The 23,475-nt window shown below is 50.1% G+C and overlaps 13 non-coding genes across 13 annotated transcripts; all 13 read right to left on the bottom strand.

The window, feature by feature from the left end:
• Positions 1-1,712: 1,712 nt before the first annotated feature.
• trnad-guc (transfer RNA aspartic acid (anticodon GUC)) lies at positions 1,713-1,784 on the bottom strand. Its single transcript has one exon. It is a non-coding gene; the product is annotated as a tRNA-Asp (tRNA).
• A 1,746-nt stretch (positions 1,785-3,530) lies between these two features.
• Positions 3,531-3,602, bottom strand: trnad-guc (transfer RNA aspartic acid (anticodon GUC)). The gene has a single exon. It is a non-coding gene; the product is annotated as a tRNA-Asp (tRNA).
• Positions 3,603-5,345: 1,743 nt separating this feature from the next.
• Positions 5,346-5,417, bottom strand: trnad-guc (transfer RNA aspartic acid (anticodon GUC)). The gene has a single exon. It is a non-coding gene; the product is annotated as a tRNA-Asp (tRNA).
• A 1,743-nt stretch (positions 5,418-7,160) lies between these two features.
• On the bottom strand, positions 7,161-7,232 carry trnad-guc (transfer RNA aspartic acid (anticodon GUC)). The gene has a single exon. It is a non-coding gene; the product is annotated as a tRNA-Asp (tRNA).
• A 1,746-nt stretch (positions 7,233-8,978) lies between these two features.
• On the bottom strand, positions 8,979-9,050 carry trnad-guc (transfer RNA aspartic acid (anticodon GUC)). Its single transcript has one exon. It is a non-coding gene; the product is annotated as a tRNA-Asp (tRNA).
• Positions 9,051-10,796: 1,746 nt separating this feature from the next.
• Positions 10,797-10,868, bottom strand: trnad-guc (transfer RNA aspartic acid (anticodon GUC)). Its single transcript has one exon. It is a non-coding gene; the product is annotated as a tRNA-Asp (tRNA).
• A 1,737-nt stretch (positions 10,869-12,605) lies between these two features.
• Positions 12,606-12,677, bottom strand: trnad-guc (transfer RNA aspartic acid (anticodon GUC)). Its single transcript has one exon. It is a non-coding gene; the product is annotated as a tRNA-Asp (tRNA).
• Positions 12,678-14,423: 1,746 nt separating this feature from the next.
• Positions 14,424-14,495, bottom strand: trnad-guc (transfer RNA aspartic acid (anticodon GUC)). The gene has a single exon. It is a non-coding gene; the product is annotated as a tRNA-Asp (tRNA).
• Positions 14,496-16,232: 1,737 nt separating this feature from the next.
• trnad-guc (transfer RNA aspartic acid (anticodon GUC)) lies at positions 16,233-16,304 on the bottom strand. Its single transcript has one exon. It is a non-coding gene; the product is annotated as a tRNA-Asp (tRNA).
• A 1,742-nt stretch (positions 16,305-18,046) lies between these two features.
• On the bottom strand, positions 18,047-18,118 carry trnad-guc (transfer RNA aspartic acid (anticodon GUC)). Its single transcript has one exon. It is a non-coding gene; the product is annotated as a tRNA-Asp (tRNA).
• A 1,746-nt stretch (positions 18,119-19,864) lies between these two features.
• Positions 19,865-19,936, bottom strand: trnad-guc (transfer RNA aspartic acid (anticodon GUC)). Its single transcript has one exon. It is a non-coding gene; the product is annotated as a tRNA-Asp (tRNA).
• A 1,371-nt stretch (positions 19,937-21,307) lies between these two features.
• Positions 21,308-21,379, bottom strand: trnad-guc (transfer RNA aspartic acid (anticodon GUC)). The gene has a single exon. It is a non-coding gene; the product is annotated as a tRNA-Asp (tRNA).
• A 1,742-nt stretch (positions 21,380-23,121) lies between these two features.
• On the bottom strand, positions 23,122-23,193 carry trnad-guc (transfer RNA aspartic acid (anticodon GUC)). Its single transcript has one exon. It is a non-coding gene; the product is annotated as a tRNA-Asp (tRNA).
• Positions 23,194-23,475: the final 282 nt, after the last annotated feature.

Genomic DNA, 23,475 nt, shown 5'->3' with positions numbered 1-23,475 from the left:
GGTAGAATGTTCTTATGTGAAATTTGGATTTTGTTGTCAATTTGAGTTCTCCTTTAGATCATCTTCTACCTCTGTGGAGATGATTAAGAGAATAGTTATTGTTGTTTTCATGTTTTATTATTCGACTATCTTTCTTTCAAGTAATCCGCCGCTGCTGCTGCTGCTGCTGCTGTAAAACAGCCTTTTCGTTGTGCCCTACCGTCTGCGTTAAACTTCGTCTGCTGCTGATCCACGCGCGCTCTCCCATTACCTGCTTCTAACAAACTGATTTGTGTACGACAGCACAAATCCAACAGCCTGGCTTCAATTCCCACTGCCAAATGGACTCAGCACGAAAGCTTCCCTTTTTCAAGCTCGTCCCCTCAGGTTCTACTACCACCCATCAATCGCTTCCTCATCAGAGAGCAGTGCTCCCGGAGGACGGTGGGGTGACTTTACTGTACGCTGCATCAGATCTCTCAGCCATGCATTTAACATCGAAACGTAGAAATTAAGTGCAGGAGTAGGCCATTCAGCCCTTCAAGTCAGGCAGAATCCGAGGAGCAGGAAAATCAGGATGCTGCCTGACTTGCTTCGCGTTTCCAGCGCCACACTGATCGAGACTCTGATTTCCAGCAACTGCAGTCCTCACTTGTTCCATTCAGCCCTTCAAGACACCGCCACCGTTCAATGTGATCACGATTGAACATGTAATTTCAGTAAGCACTCCAGCTTCCTCTCCGTACCCCTGGATCCCTTTAGCTGCAAGGTCTACGTCCGGCTCCCTCTTGAGTGTATCTCACAAACCGGCATAGCCGCATCTTCCTGTGGGAGACAAGTCCACAGGTTCACCACTCTCTGAGAGAAAAATTCTTCCTGAATCGCTTGCCCTTCGTTCGGAGACTGTCACCCCTGGTTCTGGACGTCCCCAACATTGGGAACCGGTGAACTTTTGCTGGGATCCCTCAGTACCAAGCATGGATCTGCATGGGTTTCTCTTCAGAAGGGTCAGTGTGAATGGCCTGCTTCCACACTGTGGTGCTCCTATGATGCCAACAGTGTAGGTTGAGTACCTGCACGTGCTTTCTCAAGCTTGCCTCTGTGTTGACCTTCATGTTAACCCAGCCACTGGGCTTTGTCCTTCTATCGAGAAGAGCAGACGATGCCACTCAGATGACTTTGACTTTCCACTGTGGGTGTAGTACAGTCTGCCAGCAGCAGGGGATGGTGTTGCATCACCTTAATGGCAGGATCGGGTCCAAACTCTGAGGGGTCTGACCCCTTTTTGATTGGAGCGAGGGAGAGGGGAAAGCTCACTGTCATTTGTCGCTACCGGTTGCTTAAAGGTTTTAATTTGCACGCCGTTTGCGTGCGAGTTATATGCCCACTGACGGGACGAAGTGACAACAAAATCAGAGTGGGAAACAGAAATTGCTGGAGCAAGTCAGCATCTGGAGTGGGGGTGGGGGAAGGGGAAGAAAGCAGACAAGGTTTCTGGTCCGGTGAGCCTTCTTGAGGACGGCAGTTTTCATTTGTCGCCAAAAAATGAGGAAGTCTCAAATGATCATCTCCTTGGTAGATGAAAGGACAAGTTGGCCAGGGAGAGCAGAATGGAGAGTATCGTAGGTTTTGTTTGTTGACAAGAGCAGACCGCTCGGCCCTGGGAACGCATGGGACTTGAAATCGGCACTCCTGCATTGAGATATGGAGCTGGCCTCTCAAAATGCCGCAGACTCCCCGGCGTGGAATTGAACCCCGGTCTCCCGCGTGACAGGCGGGGATACTAACCACTATACTACCGAGGATTGGACGACAGCGCACTCTGTCGCATCCGTATTAGGTAGAATGTTCTTATGTGAAATTTGGATTTTGTTGTCAATTTGAGTTCTCCTTTAGATCATCTTCTACCTCTGTGGAGATGATTAAGAGAATAGTTATTGTTGTTTTCATGTTTTATTATTCGACTATCTTTCTTTCAAGTAATCCGCCGCTGCTGCTGCTGCTGCTGCTGTAAAACAGCCTTTTCGTTGTGCCCTACCGTCTGCGTTAAACTTCGTCTGCTGCTGATCCACGCGCGCTCTCCCATTACCTGCTTCTAACAAACTGATTTGTGTACGACAGCACAAATCCAACAGCCTGGCTTCAATTCCCACTGCCAAATGGACTCAGCACGAAAGCTTCCCTTTTTCAAGCTCGTCCCCTCAGGTTCTACTACCACCCATCAATCGCTTCCTCATCAGAGAGCAGTGCTCCCGGAGGACGGTGGGGTGACTTTACTGTACGCTGCATCAGATCTCTCAGCCATGCATTTAACATCGAAACGTAGAAATTAAGTGCAGGAGTAGGCCATTCAGCCCTTCAAGTCAGGCAGAATCCGAGGAGCAGGAAAATCAGGATGCTGCCTGACTTGCTTCGCGTTTCCAGCGCCACACTGATCGAGACTCTGATTTCCAGCAACTGCAGTCCTCACTTGTTCCATTCAGCCCTTCAAGACACCGCCACCGTTCAATGTGATCACGATTGAACATGTAATTTCAGTAAGCACTCCAGCTTCCTCTCCGTACCCCTGGATCCCTTTAGCTGCAAGGTCTACGTCCGGCTCCCTCTTGAGTGTATCTCACAAACCGGCATAGCCGCATCTTCCTGTGGGAGACAAGTCCACAGGTTCACCACTCTCTGAGAGAAAAATTCTTCCTGAATCGCTTGCCCTTCGTTCGGAGACTGTGACCCCTGGTTCTGGACGTCCCCAACATTGGGAACCGGTGAACTTTTGCTGGGATCCCTCAGTACCAAGCATGGATCTGCATGGGTTTCTCTTCAGAAGGGTCAGTGTGAATGGCCTGCTTCCACACTGTGGTGCTCCTATGATGCCAACAGTGTAGGTTGAGTACCTGCACGTGCTTTCTCAAGCTTGCCTCTGTGTTGACCTTCATGTTAACCCAGCCACTGGGCTTTGTCCTTCTATCGAGAAGAGCAGACGATGCCACTCAGATGACTTTGACTTTCCACTGTGGGTGTAGTACAGTCTGCCAGCAGCAGGGGATGGTGTTGCATCACCTTAATGGCAGGATCGGGTCCAAACTCTGAGGGGTCTGACCCCTTTTTGATTGGAGCGAGGGAGAGGGGAAAGCTCACTGTCATTTGTCGCTACCGGTTGCTTAAAGGTTTTAATTTGCACGCCGTTTGCGTGCGAGTTATATGCCCACTGACGGGACGAAGTGACAACAAAATCAGAGTGGGAAACAGAAATTGCTGGAGCAAGTCAGCATCTGGAGTGGGGGTGGGGGAAGGGGAAGAAAGCAGACAAGGTTTCTGGTCCGGTGAGCCTTCTTGAGGACGGCAGTTTTCATTTGTCGCCAAAAAATGAGGAAGTCTCAAATGATCATCTCCTTGGTAGATGAAAGGACAAGTTGGCCAGGGAGAGCAGAATGGAGAGTATCGTAGGTTTTGTTTGTTGACAAGAGCAGACCGCTCGGCCCTGGGAACGCATGGGACTTGAAATCGGCACTCCTGCATTGAGATATGGAGCTGGCCTCTCAAAATGCCGCAGACTCCCCGGCGGGGAATTGAACCCCGGTCTCCCGCGTGACAGGCGGGGATACTAACCACTATACTACCGAGGATTGGACGACAGCGCACTCTGTCGCATCCGTATTAGGTAGAATGTTCTTATGTGAAATTTGGATTTTGTTGTCAATTTGAGTTCTCCTTTAGATCATCTTCTACCTCTGTGGAGATGATTAAGAGAATAGTTATTGTTGTTTTCATGTTTTATTATTCGACTATCTTTCTTTCAAGTAATCCGCCGCTGCTGCTGCTGCTGCTGTAAAACAGCCTTTTCGTTGTGCCCTACCGTCTGCGTTAAACTTCGTCTGCTGCTGATCCACGCGCGCTCTCCCATTACCTGCTTCTAACAAACTGATTTGTGTACGACAGCACAAATCCAACAGCCTGGCTTCAATTCCCACTGCCAAATGGACTCAGCACGAAAGCTTCCCTTTTTCAAGCTCGTCCCCTCAGGTTCTACTACCACCCATCAATCGCTTCCTCATCAGAGAGCAGTGCTCCCGGAGGACGGTGGGGTGACTTTACTGTACGCTGCATCAGATCTCTCAGCCATGCATTTAACATCGAAACGTAGAAATTAAGTGCAGGAGTAGGCCATTCAGCCCTTCAAGTCAGGCAGAATCCGAGGAGCAGGAAAATCAGGATGCTGCCTCACTTGCTTCGCGTTTCCAGCGCCACTCTGATCGAGACTCTGATTTCCAGCAACTGCAGTCCTCACTTGTTCCATTCAGCCCTTCAAGACACCGCCACCGTTCAATGTGATCACGATTGAACATGTAATTTCAGTAAGCACTCCAGCTTCCTCTCCGTACCCCTGGATCCCTTTAGCTGCAAGGTCTACGTCCGGCTCCCTCTTGAGTGTATCTCACAAACCGGCATAGCCGCATCTTCCTGTGGGAGACAAGTCCACAGGTTCACCACTCTCTGAGAGAAAAATTCTTCCTGAATCGCTTGCCCTTCGTTCGGAGACTGTCACCCCTGGTTCTGGACGCCCCCAACATTGGGAACCGGTGAACTTTTGCTGGGATCCCTCAGTACCAAGCCTGGATCTGCATGGGTTTCTCTTCAGAAGGGTCAGTGTGAATGGCCTGCTTCCACACTGTGGTGCTCCTATGATGCCAACAGTGTAGGTTGAGTACCTGCACGTGCTTTCTCAAGCTTGCCTCTGTGTTGACCTTCATGTTAACCCAGCCACTGGGCTTTGTCCTTCTATCGAGAAGAGCAGACGATGCCACTCAGATGACTTTGACTTTCCACTGTGGGTGTAGTACAGTCTGCCAGCAGCAGGGGATGGTGTTGCATCACCTTAATGGCAGGATCGGGTCCAAACTCTGAGGGGTCTGACCCCTTTTTGATTGGAGCGAGGGAGAGGGGAAAGCTCACTGTCATTTGTCGCTACCGGTTGCTTAAAGGTTTTAATTTGCACGCCGTTTGCGTGCGAGTTATATGCCCACTGACGGGACGAAGTGACAACAAAATCAGAGTGGGAAACAGAAATTGCTGGAGCAAGTCAGCATCTGGAGTGGGGGTGGGGGAAGGGGAAGAAAGCAGACAAGGTTTCTGGTCCGGTGAGCCTTCTTGAGGACGGCAGTTTTCATTTGTCGCCAAAAAAGGAGGAAGTCTCAAATGATCATCTCCTTGGTAGATGAAAGGACAAGTTGGCCAGGGAGAGCAGAATGGAGAGTATCGTAGGTTTTGTTTGTTGACAAGAGCAGACCGCTCCGCCCTGGGAACGCATGGGACTTGAAATCGGCACTCCTGCATTGAGATATGGAGCTGGCCTCTCAAAATGCCGCAGACTCCCCGGCGGGGAATTGAACCCCGGTCTCCCGCGTGACAGGCGGGGATACTAACCACTATACTACCGAGGATTGGACGACAGCGCACTCTGTCGCATCCGTATTAGGTAGAATGTTCTTATGTGAAATTTGGATTTTGTTGTCAATTTGAGTTCTCCTTTAGATCATCTTCTACCTCTGTGGAGATGATTAAGAGAATAGTTATTGTTGTTTTCATGTTTTATTATTCGACTATCTTTCTTTCAAGTAATCCGCCGCTGCTGCTGCTGCTGCTGTAAAACAGCCTTTTCGTTGTGCCCTACCGTCTGCGTTAAACTTCGTCTGCTGCTGATCCACGCGCGCTCTTCCATTACCTGCTTCTAACAAACTGATTTGTGTACGACAGCACAAATCCAACAGCCTGGCTTCAATTCCCACTGCCAAATGGACTCAGCACGAAAGCTTCCCTTTTTCAAGCTCGTCCCCTCAGGTTCTACTACCACCCATCAATCGCTTCCTCATCAGAGAGCAGTGCTCCCGGAGGACGGTGGGGTGACTTTACTGTACGCTGCATCAGATCTCTCAGCCATGCATTTAACATCGAAACGTAGAAATTAAGTGCAGGAGTAGGCCATTCAGCCCTTCAAGTCAGGCAGAATCCGAGGAGCAGGAAAATCAGGATGCTGCCTGACTTGCTTCGCGTTTCCAGCGCCACTCTGATCGAGACTCTGATTTCCAGCAACTGCAGTCCTCACTTGTTCCATTCAGCCCTTCAAGACACCGCCACCGTTCAATGTGATCACGATTGAACATGTAATTTCAGTAAGCACTCCAGCTTCCTCTCCGTACCCCTGGATCCCTTTAGCTGCAAGGTCTACGTCCGGCTCCCTCTTGAGTGTATCTCACAAACCGGCATAGCCGCATCTTCCTGTGGGAGACAAGTCCACAGGTTCACCACTCTCTGAGAGAAAAATTCTTCCTGAATCGCTTGCCCTTCGTTCGGAGACTGTCACCCCTGGTTCTGGACGCCCCCAACATTGGGAACCGGTGAACTTTTGCTGGGATCCCTCAGTACCAAGCCTGGATCTGCATGGGTTTCTCTTCAGAAGGGTCAGTGTGAATGGCCTGCTTCCACACTGTGGTGCTCCTATGATGCCAACAGTGTAGGTTGAGTACCTGCACGTGCTTTCTCAAGCTTGCCTCTGTGTTGACCTTCATGTTAACCCAGCCACTGGGCTTTGTCCTTCTATCGAGAAGAGCAGACGATGCCACTCAGATGACTTTGACTTTCCACTGTGGGTGTAGTACAGTCTGCCAGCAGCAGGGGATGGTGTTGCATCACCTTAATGGCAGGATCGGGTCCAAACTCTGAGGGGTCTGACCCCTTTTTGATTGGAGCGAGGGAGAGGGGAAAGCTCACTGTCATTTGTCGCTACCGGTTGCTTAAAGGTTTTAATTTGCACGCCGTTTGCGTGCGAGTTATATGCCCACTGACGGGACGAAGTGACAACAAAATCAGAGTGGGAAACAGAAATTGCTGGAGCAAGTCAGCATCTGGAGTGGGGGTGGGGGAAGGGGAAGAAAGCAGACAAGGTTTCTGGTCCGGTGAGCCTTCTTGAGGACGGCAGTTTTCATTTGTCGCCAAAAAAGGAGGAAGTCTCAAATGATCATCTCCTTGGTAGATGAAAGGACAAGTTGGCCAGGGAGAGCAGAATGGAGAGTATCGTAGGTTTTGTTTGTTGACAAGAGCAGACCGCTCGGCCCTGGGAACGCATGGGACTTGAAATCGGCACTCCTGCATTGAGATATGGAGCTGGCCTCTCAAAATGCCGCAGACTCCCCGGCGGGGAATTGAACCCCGGCCTCCCGCGTGACAGGCGGGGATACTAACCACTATACTACCGAGGATTGGACGACAGCGCACTCTGTCGCATCCGTATTAGGTAGAATGTTCTTATGTGAAATTTGGATTTTGTTGTCAATTTGAGTTCTCCTTTAGATCATCTTCTACCTCTGTGGAGATGATTAAGAGAATAGTTATTGTTGTTTTCATGTTTTATTATTCGACTATCTTTCTTTCAAGTAATCCGCCGCTGCTGCTGCTGCTGCTGCTGTAAAACAGCCTTTTCGTTGTGCCCTACCGTCTGCGTTAAACTTCGTCTGCTGCTGATCCACGCGCGCTCTTCCATTACCTGCTTCTAACAAACTGATTTGTGTACGACAGCACAAATCCAACAGCCTGGCTTCAATTCCCACTGCCAAATGGACTCAGCACGAAAGCTTCCCTTTTTCAAGCTCGTCCCCTCAGGTTCTACTACCACCCATCAATCGCTTCCTCATCAGAGAGCAGTGCTCCCGGAGGACGGTGGGGTGACTTTACTGTACGCTGCATCAGATCTCTCAGCCATGCATTTAACATCGAAACGTAGAAATTAAGTGCAGGAGTAGGCCATTCAGCCCTTCAAGTCAGGCAGAATCCGAGGAGCAGGAAAATCAGGATGCTGCCTGACTTGCTTCGCGTTTCCAGCGCCACTCTGATCGAGACTCTGATTTCCAGCAACTGCAGTCCTCACTTGTTCCATTCAGCCCTTCAAGACACCGCCACCGTTCAATGTGATCACGATTGAACATGTAATTTCAGTAAGCACTCCAGCTTCCTCTCCGTACCCCTGGATCCCTTTAGCTGCAAGGTCTACGTCCGGCTCCCTCTTGAGTGTATCTCACAAACCGGCATAGCCGCATCTTCCTGTGGGAGACAAGTCCACAGGTTCACCACTCTCTGAGAGAAAAATTCTTCCTGAATCGCTTGCCCTTCGTTCGGAGACTGTCACCCCTGGTTCTGGACGCCCCCAACATTGGGAACCGGTGAACTTTTGCTGGGATCCCTCAGTACCAAGCCTGGATCTGCATGGGTTTCTCTTCAGAAGGGTCAGTGTGAATGGCCTGCTTCCACACTGTGGTGCTCCTATGATGCCAACAGTGTAGGTTGAGTACCTGCACGTGCTTTCTCAAGCTTGCCTCTGTGTTGACCTTCATGTTAACCCAGCCACTGGGCTTTGTCCTTCTATCGAGAAGAGCAGACGATGCCACTCAGATGACTTTGACTTTCCACTGTGGGTGTAGTACAGTCTGCCAGCAGCAGGGGATGGTGTTGCATCACCTTAATGGCAGGATCGGGTCCAAACTCTGAGGGGTCTGACCCCTTTTTGATTGGAGCGAGGGAGAGGGGAAAGCTCACTGTCATTTGTCGCTACCGGTTGCTTAAAGGTTTTAATTTGCACGCCGTTTGCGTGCGAGTTATATGCCCACTGACGGGACGAAGTGACAACAAAATCAGAGTGGGAAACAGAAATTGCTGGAGCAAGTCAGCATCTGGAGTGGGGGTGGGGGAAGGGGAAGAAAGCAGACAAGGTTTCTGGTCCGGTGAGCCTTCTTGAGGACGGCAGTTTTCATTTGTCGCCAAAAAAGGAGGAAGTCTCAAATGATCATCTCCTTGGTAGATGAAAGGACAAGTTGGCCAGGGAGAGCAGAATGGAGAGTATCGTAGGTTTTGTTTGTTGACAAGAGCAGACCGCTCGGCCCTGGGAACGCATGGGACTTGAAATCGGCACTCCTGCATTGAGATATGGAGCTGGCCTCTCAAAATGCCGCAGACTCCCCGGCGGGGAATTGAACCCCGGTCGCCCGCGTGACAGGCGGGGATACTAACCACTATACTACCGAGGATTGGACGACTGCGCACTCTGTCGCATCCGTATTAGGTAGAATGTTCTTATGTGAAATTTGGATTTTGTTGTCAATTTGAGTTCTCCTTTAGATCATCTTCTACCTCTGTGGAGATGATTAAGAGAATAGTTATTGTTGTTTTCATGTTTTATTATTCGACTATCTTTCTTTCAAGTAATCCGCCGCTGCTGCTGCTGCTGCTGCTGTAAAACAGCCTTTTCGTTGTGCCCTACCGTCTGCGTTAAACTTCGTCTGCTGCTGATCCACGCGCGCTCTCCCATTACCTGCTTCTAACAAACTGATTTGTGTACGACAGCACAAATCCAACAGCCTGGCTTCAATTCCCACTGCCAAATGGACTCAGCACGAAAGCTTCCCTTTTTCAAGCTCGTCCCCTCAGGTTCTACTACCACCCATCAATCGCTTCCTCATCAGAGAGCAGTGCTCCCGGAGGACGGTGGGGTGACTTTACTGTACGCTGCATCAGATCTCTCAGCCATGCATTTAACATCGAAACGTAGAAATTAAGTGCAGGAGTAGGCCATTCAGCCCTTCAAGTCAGGCAGAATCCGAGGAGCAGGAAAATCAGGATGCTGCCTGACTTGCTTCGCGTTTCCAGCGCCACACTGATCGAGACTCTGATTTCCAGCAACTGCAGTCCTCACTTGTTCCATTCAGCCCTTCAAGACACCGCCACCGTTCAATGTGATCACGATTGAACATGTAATTTCAGTAAGCACTCCAGCTTCCTCTCCGTACCCCTGGATCCCTTTAGCTGCAAGGTCTACGTCCGGCTCCCTCTTGAGTGTATCTCACAAACCGGCATAGCCGCATCTTCCTGTGGGAGACAAGTCCACAGGTTCACCACTCTCTGAGAGAAAAATTCTTCCTGAATCGCTTGCCCTTCGTTCGGAGACTGTCACCCCTGGTTCTGGACGTCCCCAACATTGGGAACCGGTGAACTTTTGCTGGGATCCCTCAGTACCAAGCATGGATCTGCATGGGTTTCTCTTCAGAAGGGTCAGTGTGAATGGCCTGCTTCCACACTGTGGTGCTCCTATGATGCCAACAGTGTAGGTTGAGTACCTGCACGTGCTTTCTCAAGCTTGCCTCTGTGTTGACCTTCATGTTAACCCAGCCACTGGGCTTTGTCCTTCTATCGAGAAGAGCAGACGATGCCACTCAGATGACTTTGACTTTCCACTGTGGGTGTAGTACAGTCTGCCAGCAGCAGGGGATGGTGTTGCATCACCTTGATGGCAGGATCGGGTCCAAACTCTGAGGGGTCTGACCCCTTTTTGATTGGAGCGAGGGAGAGGGGAAAGCTCACTGTCATTTGTCGCTACCGGTTGCTTAAAGGTTTTAATTTGCACGCCGTTTGCGTGCGAGTTATATGCCCACTGACGGGACGAAGTGACAACAAAATCAGAGTGGGAAACAGAAATTGCTGGAGCAAGTCAGCATCTGGAGTGGGGGTGGGGGAAGGGGAAGAAAGCAGACAAGGTTTCTGGTCCGGTGAGCCTTCTTGAGGACGGCAGTTTTCATTTGTCGCCAAAAAATGAGGAAGTCTCAAATGATCATCTCCTTGGTAGATGAAAGGACAAGTTGGCCAGGGAGAGCAGAATGGAGAGTATCGTAGGTTTTGTTTGTTGACAAGAGCAGACCGCTCGGCCCTGGGAACGCATGGGACTTGAAATCGGCACTCCTGCATTGAGATATGGAGCTGGCCTCTCAAAATGCCGCAGACTCCCCGGCGGGGAATTGAACCCCGGTCTCCCGCGTGACAGGCGGCTATACTAACCACTATACTACCGAGGATTGGACGACAGCGCGCTCTGTCGCATCCGTATTAGGTAGAATGTTCTTATGTGAAATTTGGATTTTGTTGTCAATTTGAGTTCTCCTTTAGATCATCTTCTACCTCTGTGGAGATGATTAAGAGAATAGTTATTGTTGTTTTCATGTTTTATTATTCGACTATCTTTCTTTCAAGTAATCCGCCGCTGCTGCTGCTGTAAAACAGCCTTTTCGTTGTGCCCTATCGTCTGCGTTAAACTTCGTCTGCTGCTGATCCACGCGCGCTCTCCCATTACCTGCTTCTAACAAACTGATTTGTGTACGACAGCACAAATCCAACAGCCTGGCTTCAATTCCCACTGCCAAATGGACTCAGCACGAAAGCTTCCCTTTTTCAAGCTCGTCCCCTCAGGTTCTACTACCACCCATCAATCGCTTCCTCATCAGAGAGCAGTGCTCCCGGAGGACGGTGGGGTGACTTTACTGTACGCTGCATCAGATCTCTCAGCCATGCATTTAACATCGAAACGTAGAAATTAAGTGCAGGAGTAGGCCATTCAGCCCTTCAAGTCAGGCAGAATCCGAGGAGCAGGAAAATCAGGATGCTGCCTGACTTGCTTCGCGTTTCCAGCGCCACACTGATCGAGACTCTGATTTCCAGCAACTGCAGTCCTCACTTGTTCCATTCAGCCCTTCAAGACACCGCCACCGTTCAATGTGATCACGATTGAACATGTAATTTCAGTAAGCACTCCAGCTTCCTCTCCGTACCCCTGGATCCCTTTAGCTGCAAGGTCTACGTCCGGCTCCCTCTTGAGTGTATCTCACAAACCGGCATAGCCGCATCTTCCTGTGGGAGACAAGTCCACAGGTTCACCACTCTCTGAGAGAAAAATTCTTCCTGAATCGCTTGCCCTTCGTTCGGAGACTGTCACCCCTGGTTCTGGACGTCCCCAACATTGGGAACCGGTGAACTTTTGCTGGGATCCCTCAGTACCAAGCATGGATCTGCATGGGTTTCTCTTCAGAAGGGTCAGTGTGAATGGCCTGCTTCCACACTGTGGTGCTCCTATGATGCCAACAGTGTAGGTTGAGTACCTGCACGTGCTTTCTCAAGCTTGCCTCTGTGTTGACCTTCATGTTAACCCAGCCACTGGGCTTTGTCCTTCTATCGAGAAGAGCAGACGATGCCACTCAGATGACTTTGACTTTCCACTGTGGGTGTAGTACAGTCTGCCAGCAGCAGGGGATGGTGTTGCATCACCTTAATGGCAGGATCGGGTCCAAACTCTGAGGGGTCTGACCCCTTTTTGATTGGAGCGAGGGAGAGGGGAAAGCTCACTGTCATTTGTCGCTACCGGTTGCTTAAAGGTTTTAATTTGCACGCCGTTTGCGTGCGAGTTATATGCCCACTGACGGGACGAAGTGACAACAAAATCAGAGTGGGAAACAGAAATTGCTGGAGCAAGTCAGCATCTGGAGTGGGGGTGGGGGAAGGGGAAGAAAGCAGACAAGGTTTCTGGTCCGGTGAGCCTTCTTGAGGACGGCAGTTTTCATTTGTCGCCAAAAAAGGAGGAAGTCTCAAATGTTCATCTCCTTGGTAGATGAAAGGACAAGTTGGCCAGGGAGAGCAGAATGGAGAGTATCGTAGGTTTTGTTTGTTGACAAGAGCAGACCGCTCGGCCCTGGGAACGCATGGGAATTGAAATCGGCACTCCTGCATTGAGATATGGAGCTGGCCTCTCAAAATGCCGCAGACTCCCCGGCGGGGAATTGAACCCCGGTCTCCCGCGTGACAGGCGGGGATACTAACCACTATACTACCGAGGATTGGACGACAGCGCACTCTGTCGCATCCGTATTAGGTAGAATGTTCTTATGTGAAATTTGGATTTTGTTGTCAATTTGAGTTCTCCTTTAGATCATCTTCTACCTCTGTGGAGATGATTAAGAGAATAGTTATTGTTGTTTTCATGTTTTATTATTCGACTATCTTTCTTTCAAGTAATCCGCCGCTGCTGCTGCTGCTGCTGCTGTAAAACAGCCTTTTCGTTGTGCCCTATCGTCTGCGTTAAACTTCGTCTGCTGCTGATCCACGCGCGCTCTCCCATTACCTGCTTCTAACAAACTGATTTGTGTACGACAGCACAAATCCAACAGCCTGGCTTCAATTCCCACTGCCAAATGGACTCAGCACGAAAGCTTCCCTTTTTCAAGCTCGTCCCCTCAGGTTCTACTACCACCCATCAATCGCTTCCTCATCAGAGAGCAGTGCTCCCGGAGGACGGTGGGGTGACTTTACTGTACGCTGCATCAGATCTCTCAGCCATGCATTTAACATCGAAACGTAGAAATTAAGTGCAGGAGTAGGCCATTCAGCCCTTCAAGTCAGGCAGAATCCGAGGAGCAGGAAAATCAGGATGCTGCCTGACTTGCTTCGCTTTTCCAGCGCCACACTGATCGAGACTCTGATTTCCAGCAACTGCAGTCCTCACTTGTTCCATTCAGCCCTTCAAGACACCGCCACCGTTCAATGTGATCACGATTGAACATGTAATTTCAGTAAGCACTCCAGCTTCCTCTCCGTACCCCTGGATCCCTTTAGCTGCAAGGTCTACGTCCGGCTCCCTCTTGAGTGTATCTCACAAACCGGCATAGCCGCATCTTCCTGTGGGAGACAAGTCCACAGGTTCACCACTCTCTGAGAGAAAAATTCTTCCTGAATCGCTTGCCCTTCGTTCGGAGACTGTCACCCCTGGTTCTGGACGTCCCCAACATTGGGAACCGGTGAACTTTTGCTGGGATCCCTCAGTACCAAGCATGGATCTGCATGGGTTTCTCTTCAGAAGGGTCAGTGTGAATGGCCTGCTTCCACACTGTGGTGCTCCTATGATGCCAACAGTGTAGGTTGAGTACCTGCACGTGCTTTCTCAAGCTTGCCTCTGTGTTGACCTTCATGTTAACCCAGCCACTGGGCTTTGTCCTTCTATCGAGAAGAGCAGACGATGCCACTCAGATGACTTTGACTTTCCACTGTGGGTGTAGTACAGTCTGCCAGCAGCAGGGGATGGTGTTGCATCACCTTAATGGCAGGATCGGGTCCAAACTCTGAGGGGTCTGACCCCTTTTTGATTGGAGCGAGGGAGAGGGGAAAGCTCACTGTCATTTGTCGCTACCGGTTGCTTAAAGGTTTTAATTTGCACGCCGTTTGCGTGCGAGTTATATGCCCACTGACGGGACGAAGTGACAACAAAATCAGAGTGGGAAACAGAAATTGCTGGAGCAAGTCAGCATCTGGAGTGGGGGTGGGGGAAGGGGAAGAAAGCAGACAAGGTTTCTGGTCCGGTGAGCCTTCTTGAGGACGGCAGTTTTCATTTGTCGCCAAAAAAGGAGGAAGTCTCAAATGATCATCTCCTTGGTAGATGAAAGGACAAGTTGGCCAGGGAGAGCAGAATGGAGAGTATCGTAGGTTTTGTTTGTTGACAAGAGCAGACCGCTCGGCCCTGGGAACGCATGGGAATTGAAATCGGCACTCCTGCATTGAGATATGGAGCTGGCCTCTCAAAATGCCGCAGACTCCCCGGCGGGGAATTGAACCCCGGTCTCCCGCGTGACAGGCGGGGATACTAACCACTATACTACCGAGGATTGGACGACAGCGCACTCTGTCGCATCCGTATTAGGTAGAATGTTCTTATGTGAAATTTGGATTTTGTTGTCAATTTGAGTTCTCCTTGAGATCATCTTCTACCTCTGTGGAGATGATTAAGAGAATAGTTATTGTTGTTTTCATGTTTTATTATTCGACTATCTTTCTTTCAAGTAATCCGCCGCTGCTGCTGCTGTAAAACAGCCTTTTCGTTGTGCCCTACCGTCTGCGTTAAACTTCGTCTGCTGCTGATCCACGCGCGCTCTCCCATTACCTGCTTCTAACAAACTGATTTGTGTACGACAGCACAAATCCAACAGCCTGGCTTCAATTCCCACTGCCAAATGGACTCAGCACGAAAGCTTCCCTTTTTCAAGCTCGTCCCCTCAGGTTCTACTACCACCCATCAATCGCTTCCTCATCAGAGAGCAGTGCTCCCGGAGGACGGTGGGGTGACTTTACTGTACGCTGCATCAGATCTCTCAGCCATGCATTTAACATCGAAACGTAGAAATTAAGTGCAGGAGTAGGCCATTCAGACCTTCAAGTCAGGCAGAATCCGAGGAGCAGGAAAATCAGGATGCTGCCTGACTTGCTTCGCGTTTCCAGCGCCACACTGATCGAGACTCTGATTTCCAGCAACTGCAGTCCTCACTTGTTCCATTCAGCCCTTCAAGACACCGCCACCGTTCAATGTGATCACGATTGAACATGTAATTTCAGTAAGCACTCCAGCTTCCTCTCCGTACCCCTGGATCCCTTTAGCTGCAAGGTCTACGTCCGGCTCCCTCTTGAGTGTATCTCACAAACCGGCATAGCCGCATCTTCCTGTGGGAGACAAGTCCACAGGTTCACCACTCTCTGAGAGAAAAATTCTTCCTGAATCGCTTGCCCTTCGTTCGGAGACTGTGACCCCTGGTTCTGGACGTCCCCAACATTGGGAACCGGTGAACTTTTGCTGGGATCCCTCAGTACCAAGCATGGATCTGCATGGGTTTCTCTTCAGAAGGGTCAGTGTGAATGGCCTGCTTCCACACTGTGGTGCTCCTATGATGCCAACAGTGTAGGTTGAGTACCTGCACGTGCTTTCTCAAGCTTGCCTCTGTGTTGACCTTCATGTTAACCCAGCCACTGGGCTTTGTCCTTCTATCGAGAAGAGCAGACGATGCCACTCAGATGACTTTGACTTTCCACTGTGGGTGTAGTACAGTCTGCCAGCAGCAGGGGATGGTGTTGCATCACCTTAATGGCAGGATCGGGTCCAAACTCTGAGGGGTCTGACCCCTTTTTGATTGGAGCGAGGGAGAGGGGAAAGCTCACTGTCATTTGTCGCTACCGGTTGCTTAAAGGTTTTAATTTGCACGCCGTTTGCGTGCGAGTTATATGCCCACTGACGGAACGAAGTGACAACAAAATCAGAGTGGGAAACAGAAATTGCTGGAGCAAGTCAGCATCTGGAGTGGGGGTGGGGGAAGGGGAAGAAAGCAGACAAGGTTTCTGGTCCGGTGAGCCTTCTTGAGGACGGCAGTTTTCATTTGTCGCCAAAGAATGAGGAAGTCTCAAATGATCATCTCCTTGGTAGATGAAAGGACAAGTTGGCCAGGGAGAGCAGAATGGAGAGTATCGTAGGTTTTGTTTGTTGACAAGAGCAGACCGCTCGGCCCTGGGAACGCATGGGACTTGAAATCGGCACTCCTGCATTGAGATATGGAGCTGGCCTCTCAAAATGCCGCAGACTCCCCGGCGGGGAATTGAACCCCGGTCTCCCGCGTGACAGGCGGGGATACTAACCACTATACTACCGAGGATTGGACGACAGCGCACTCTGTCGCATCCGTATTAGGTAGAATGTTCTTATGTGAAATTTGGATTTTGTTGTCAATTTGAGTTCTCCTTTAGATCATCTTCTACCTCTGTGGAGATGATTAAGAGAATAGTTATTGTTGTTTTCATGTTTTATTATTCGACTATCTTTCTTTCAAGTAATCCGCCGCTGCTGCTGCTGCTGCTGTAAAACAGCCTTTTCGTTGTGCCCTATCGTCTGCGTTAAACTTCGTCTGCTGCTGATCCACGCGCGCTCTCCCATTACCTGCTTCTAACAAACTGATTTGTGTACGACAGCACAAATCCAACAGCCTGGCTTCAATTCCCACTGCCAAATGGACTCAGCACGAAAGCTTCCCTTTTTCAAGCTCGTCCCCTCAGGTTCTACTACCACCCATCAATCGCTTCCTCATCAGAGAGCAGTGCTCCCGGAGGACGGTGGGGTGACTTTACTGTACGCTGCATCAGATCTCTCAGCCATGCATTTAACATCGAAACGTAGAAATTAAGTGCAGGAGTAGGCCATTCAGCCCTTCAAGTCAGGCAGAATCGAGGAGCAGGAAAATCAGGATGCTGCCTGACTTGCTTCGCGTTTCCAGCGCCACACTGATCGAGACTCTGATTTCCAGCAACTGCAGTCCTCACTTGTTCCATTCAGCCCTTCAAGACACCGCCACCGTTCAATGTGATCACGATTGAACATGTAATTTCAGTAAGCACTCCAGCTTCCTCTCCGTACCCCTGGATCCCTTTAGCTGCAAGGTCTACGTCCGGCTCCCTCTTGAGTGTATCTCACAAACCGGCATAGCCGCATCTTCCTGTGGGAGACAAGTCCACAGGTTCACCACTCTCTGAGAGAAAAATTCTTCCTGAATCGCTTGCCCTTCGTTCGGAGACTGTGACCCCTGGTTCTGGACGTCCCCAACATTGGGAACCGGTGAACTTTTGCTGGGATCCCTCAGTACCAAGCATGGATCTGCATGGGTTTCTCTTCAGAAGGGTCAGTGTGAATGGCCTGCTTCCACACTGTGGTGCTCCTATGATGCCAACAGTGTAGGTTGAGTACCTGCACGTGCTTTCTCAAGCTTGCCTCTGTGTTGACCTTCATGTTAACCCAGCCACTGGGCTTTGTCCTTCTATCGAGAAGAGCAGACGATGCCACTCAGATGACTTTGACTTTCCACTGTGGGTGTAGTACAGTCTGCCAGCAGCAGGGGATGGTGTTGCATCACCTTGATGGCAGGATCGGGTCCAAACTCTGAGGGGTCTGACCCCTTTTTGATTGGAGCGAGGGAGAGGGGAAAGCTCACTGTCATTTGTCGCTACCGGTTGCTTAAAGGTTTTAATTTGCACGCCGTTTGCGTGCGAGTTATATGCCCACTGACGGGACGAAGTGACAACAAAATCAGAGTGGGAAACAGAAATTGCTGGAGCAAGTCAGCATCTGGAGTGGGGGTGGGGGAAGGGGAAGAAAGCAGACAAGGTTTCTGGTCCGGTGAGCCTTCTTGAGGACGGCAGTTTTCATTTGTCGCCAAAAAATGAGGAAGTCTCAAATGATCATCTCCTTGGTAGATGAAAGGACAAGTTGGCCAGGGAGAGCAGAATGGAGAGTATCGTAGGTTTTGTTTGTTGACAAGAGCAGACCGCTCGGCCCTGGGAACGCATGGGACTTGAAATCGGCACTCCTGCATTGAGATATGGAGCTGGCCTCTCAAAATGCCGCAGACTCCCCGGCGGGGAATTGAACCCCGGTCTCCCGCGTGACAGGCGGGGATACTAACCACTATACTACTGAGGATTGGACGACAGCGCACTCTGTCGCATCCGTATTAGGTAGAATGTTCTTATGTGAAATTTGGATTTTGTTGTCAATTTGAGTTCTCCTTTAGATCATCTTCTACCTCTGTGGAGATGATTAAGAGAATAGTTATTGTTGTTTTCATGTTTTATTATTCGACTATCTTTCTTTCAAGTAATCCGCCGCTGCTGCTGCTGCTGCTGCTGTAAAACAGCCTTTTCGTTGTGCCCTACCGTCTGCGTTAAACTTCGTCTGCTGCTGATCCACGCGCGCTCTCCCATTACCTGCTTCTAACAAACTGATTTGTGTACGACAGCACAAATCCAACAGCCTGGCTTCAATTCCCACTGCCAAATGGACTCAGCACGAAAGCTTCCCTTTTTCAAGCTCGTCCCCTCAGGTTCTACTACCACCCATCAATCGCTTCCTCATCAGAGAGCAGTGCTCCCGGAGGACGGTGGGGTGACTTTACTGTACGCTGCATCAGATCTCTCAGCCATGCATTTAACATCGAAACGTAGAAATTAAGTGCAGGAGTAGGCCATTCAGCCCTTCAAGTCAGGCAGAATCCGAGGAGCAGGAAAATCAGGATGCTGCCTGACTTGCTTCGCGTTTCCAGCGCCACACTGATCGAGACTCTGATTTCCAGCAACTGCAGTCCTCACTTGTTCCATTCAGCCCTTCAAGACACCGCCACCGTTCAATGTGATCACGATTGAACATGTAATTTCAGTAAGCACTCCAGCTTCCTCTCCGTACCCCTGGATCCCTTTAGCTGCAAGGTCTACGTCCGGCTCCCTCTTGGGTGTATCTCACAAACCGGCATAGCCGCATCTTCCTGTGGGAGACAAGTCCACAGGTTCACCACTCTCTGAGAGAAAAATTCTTCCTGAATCGCTTGCCCTTCGTTCGGAGACTGTGACCCCTGGTTCTGGACGTCCCCAACATTGGGAACCGGTGAACTTTTGCTGGGATCCCTCAGTACCAAGCATGGATCTGCATGGGTTTCTCTTCAGAAGGGTCAGTGTGAATGGCCTGCTTCCACACTGTGGTGCTCCTATGATGCCAACAGTGTAGGTTGAGTACCTGCACGTGCTTTCTCAAGCTTGCCTCTGTGTTGACCTTCATGTTAACCCAGCCACTGGGCTTTGTCCTTCTATCGAGAAGAGCAGACGATGCCACTCAGATGACTTTGACTTTCCACTGTGGGTGTAGTACAGTCTGCCAGCAGCAGGGGATGGTGTTGCATCACCTTAATGGCAGGATCGGGTCCAAACTCTGAGGGGTCTGACCCCTTTTTGATTGGAGCGAGGGAGAGGGGAAAGCTCACTGTCATTTGTCGCTACCGGTTGCTTAAAGGTTTTAATTTGCACGCCGTTTGCGTGCGAGTTATATGCCCACTGACGGGACGAAGTGACAACAAAATCAGAGTGGGAAACAGAAATTGCTGGAGCAAGTCAGCATCTGGAGTGGGGGTGGGGGAAGGGGAAGAAAGCAGACAAGGTTTCTGGTCCGGTGAGCCTTCTTGAGGACGGCAGTTTTCATTTGTCGCCAAAAAATGAGGAAGTCTCAAATGATCATCTCCTTGGTAGATGAAAGGACAAGTTGGCCAGGGAGAGCAGAATGGAGAGTATCGTAGGTTTTGTTTGTTGACAAGAGCAGACCGCTCCGCCCTGGGAACGCATGGGACTTGAAATCGGCACTCCTGCATTGAGATATGGAGCTGGCCTCTCAAAATGCCGCAGACCCCCCGGCGGGGAATTGAACCCCGGTCTCCCGCGTGACAGGCGGGGATACTAACCACTATACTACCGAGGATTGGACGACAGCGCACTCTGTCGCATCCGTATTAGGTAGAATGTTCTTATGTGAAATTTGGATTTTGTTGTCAATTTGAGTTCTCCTTTAGATCATCTTCTACCTCTGTGGAGATGATTAAGAGAATAGTTATTGTTGTTTTCATGTTTTATTATTCGACTATCTTTCTTTCAAGTAATCCGCCGCTGCTGCTGCTGCTGCTGTAAAACAGCCTTTTCGTTGTGCCCTACCGTCTGTGTTAAACTTCGTCTGCTGCTGATCCACTGATCGAGACTCTGATTTCCAGCAACTGCAGTCCTCACTTGTTCCATTCAGCCCTTCAAGACACCGCCACCGTTCAATGTGATCACGATTGAACATGTAATTTCAGTAAGCACTCCAGCTTCCTCTCCGTACCCCTGGATCCCTTTAGCTGCAAGGTCTACGTCCGGCTCCCTCTTGAGTGTATCTCACAAACCGGCATAGCCGCATCTTCCTGTGGGAGACAAGTCCACAGGTTCACCACTCTCTGAGAGAAAAATTCTTCCTGAATCGCTTGCCCTTCGTTCGGAGACTGTGACCCCTGGTTCTGGACGTCCCCAACATTGGGAACCGGTGAACTTTTGCTGGGATCCCTCAGTACCAAGCATGGATCTGCATGGGTTTCTCTTCAGAAGGGTCAGTGTGAATGGCCTGCTTCCACACTGTGGTGCTCCTATGATGCCAACAGTGTAGGTTGAGTACCTGCACGTGCTTTCTCAAGCTTGCCTCTGTGTTGACCTTCATGTTAACCCAGCCACTGGGCTTTGTCCTTCTATCGAGAAGAGCAGACGATGCCACTCAGATGACTTTGACTTTCCACTGTGGGTGTAGTACAGTCTGCCAGCAGCAGGGGATGGTGTTGCATCACCTTGATGGCAGGATCGGGTCCAAACTCTGAGGGGTCTGACCCCTTTTTGATTGGAGCGAGGGAGAGGGGAAAGCTCACTGTCATTTGTCGCTACCGGTTGCTTAAAGGTTTTAATTTGCACGCCGTTTGCGTGCGAGTTATATGCCCACTGACGGGACGAAGTGACAACAAAATCAGAGTGGGAAACAGAAATTGCTGGAGCAAGTCAGCATCTGGAGTGGGGGTGGGGGAAGGGGAAGAAAGCAGACAAGGTTTCTGGTCCGGTGAGCCTTCTTGAGGACGGCAGTTTTCATTTGTCGCCAAAAAATGAGGAAGTCTCAAATGATCATCTCCTTGGTAGATGAAAGGACAAGTTGGCCAGGGAGAGCATCGTAGGTTTTGTTTGTTGACAAGAGCAGACCGCTCGGCCCTGGGAACGCATGGGACTTGAAATCGGCACTCCTGCATTGAGATATGGAGCTGGCCTCTCAAAATGCCGCAGTCTCCCCGGCGGGGAATTGAACCCCGGTCTTCCGCGTGACAGGCGGGGATACTAACCACTATACTACCGAGGATTGGACGGCAGCGCACTCTGTCGCATCCGTATTAGGTAGAATGTTCTTATGTGAAATTTGGATTTTGTTGTCAATTTGAGTTCTCCTTTAGATCATCTTCTACCTCTGTGGAGATGATTAAGAGAATAGTTATTGTTGTTTTCATGTTTTATTATTCGACTATCTTTCTTTCAAGTAATCCGCCGCTGCTGCTGCTGCTGCTGTAAAACAGCCTTTTCGTTGTGCCCTATCGTCTGCGTTAAACTTCGTCTGCTGCTGATCCACGCGCGCTCTCCCATTACCTGCTTCTAACAAACTGATTTGTGTACGACAGCACAAATCCAACAGCCTGGCTTCAATTCCCACTGCCAAATGGACTCAGCACGAAAGCTTCCCTTTTTCAAGCTCGTCCCCTCAGGTTCTACTACCACCCATCAATCGCTTCCTCATCAGAGAGCAGTGCTCCCGGAGGACGGTGGGGTGACTTTACTGTACGCTGCATCAGATCTCTCAGCCATGCATTTAACATCGAAACGTAGAAATTAAGTGCAGGAGTAGGCCATTCAGCCCTTCAAGTCAGGCAGAATCGAGGAGCAGGAAAATCAGGATGCTGCCTGACTTGCTTCGCGTTTCCAGCGCCACACTGATCGAGACTCTGATTTCCAGCAACTGCAGTCCTCACTTGTTCCATTCAGCCCTTCAAGACACCGCCACCGTTCAATGTGATCACGATTGAACATGTAATTTCAGTAAGCACTCCAGCTTCCTCTCCGTACCCCTGGATCCCTTTAGCTGCAAGGTCTACGTCCGGCTCCCTCTTGAGTGTATCTCACAAACCGGCATAGCCGCATCTTCCTGTGGGAGACAAGTCCACAGGTTCACCACTCTCTGAGAGAAAAATTCTTCCTGAATCGCTTGCCCTTCGTTCGGAGACTGTCACCCCTGGTTCTGGACGTCCCCAACATTGGGAACCGGTGAACTTTTGCTGGGATCCCTCAGTACCAAGCATGGATCTGCATGGGTTTCTCTTCAGAAGGGTCAGTGTGAATGGCCTGCTTCCACACTGTGGTGCTCCTATGATGCCAACAGTGTAGGTTGAGTACCTGCACGTGCTTTGTCAAGCTTGCCTCTGTGTTGACCTTCATGTTAACCCAGCCACTGGGCTTTGTCCTTCTATCGAGAAGAGCAGACGATGCCACTCAGATGACTTTGACTTTCCACTGTGGGTGTAGTACAGTCTGCCAGCAGCAGGGGATGGTGTTGCATCACCTTAATGGCAGGATCGGGTCCAAACTCTGAGGGGTCTGACCCCTTTTTGATTGGAGCGAGGGAGAGGGGAAAGCTCACTGTCATTTGTCGCTACCGGTTGCTTAAAGGTTTTAATTTGCACGCCGTTTGCGTGCGAGTTATATGCCCACTGACGGGACGAAGTGACAACAAAATCAGAGTGGGAAACAGAAATTGCTGGAGCAAGTCAGCATCTGGAGTGGGGGTGGGGGAAGGGGAAGAAAGCAGACAAGGTTTCTGGTCCGGTGAGCCTTCTTGAGGACGGCAGTTTTCATTTGTCGCCAAAAAAGGAGGAAGTCTCAAATGATCATCTCCTTGGTAGATGAAAGGACAAGTTGGCCAGGGAGAGCAGAATGGAGAGTATCGTAGGTTTTGTTTGTTGACAAGAGCAGACCGCTCCGCCCTGGGAACGCATGGGACTTGAAATCGGCACTCCTGCATTGAGATATGGAGCTGGCCTCTCAAAATGCCGCAGACTCCCCGGCGGGGAATTGAACCCCGGTCTCCCGCGTGACAGGCGGGGATACTAACCACTATACTACCGAGGATTGGACGACAGCGCACTCTGTCGCATCCGTATTAGGTAGAATGTTCTTATGTGAAATTTGGATTTTGTTGTCAATTTGAGTTCTCCTTTAGATCATCTTCTACCTCTGTGGAGATGATTAAGAGAATAGTTATTGTTGTTTTCATGTTTTATTATTCGACTATCTTTCTTTCAAGTAATCCGCCGCTGCTGCTGCTGCTGCTGCTGTAAAACAGCCTTTTCGTTGTGCCCTACCGTCTGCGTTAAACTTCGTCTGCTGCTGATCCACGCGCGCTCTCCCATT

Source organism: Chiloscyllium punctatum, chromosome 30 (assembly GCF_047496795.1).
Source record: "Chiloscyllium punctatum isolate Juve2018m chromosome 30, sChiPun1.3, whole genome shotgun sequence".
Lineage (NCBI taxonomy): Eukaryota > Metazoa > Chordata > Chondrichthyes > Orectolobiformes > Hemiscylliidae > Chiloscyllium > Chiloscyllium punctatum.
This window is presented reverse-complemented; position numbering and strand designations above follow the sequence as displayed.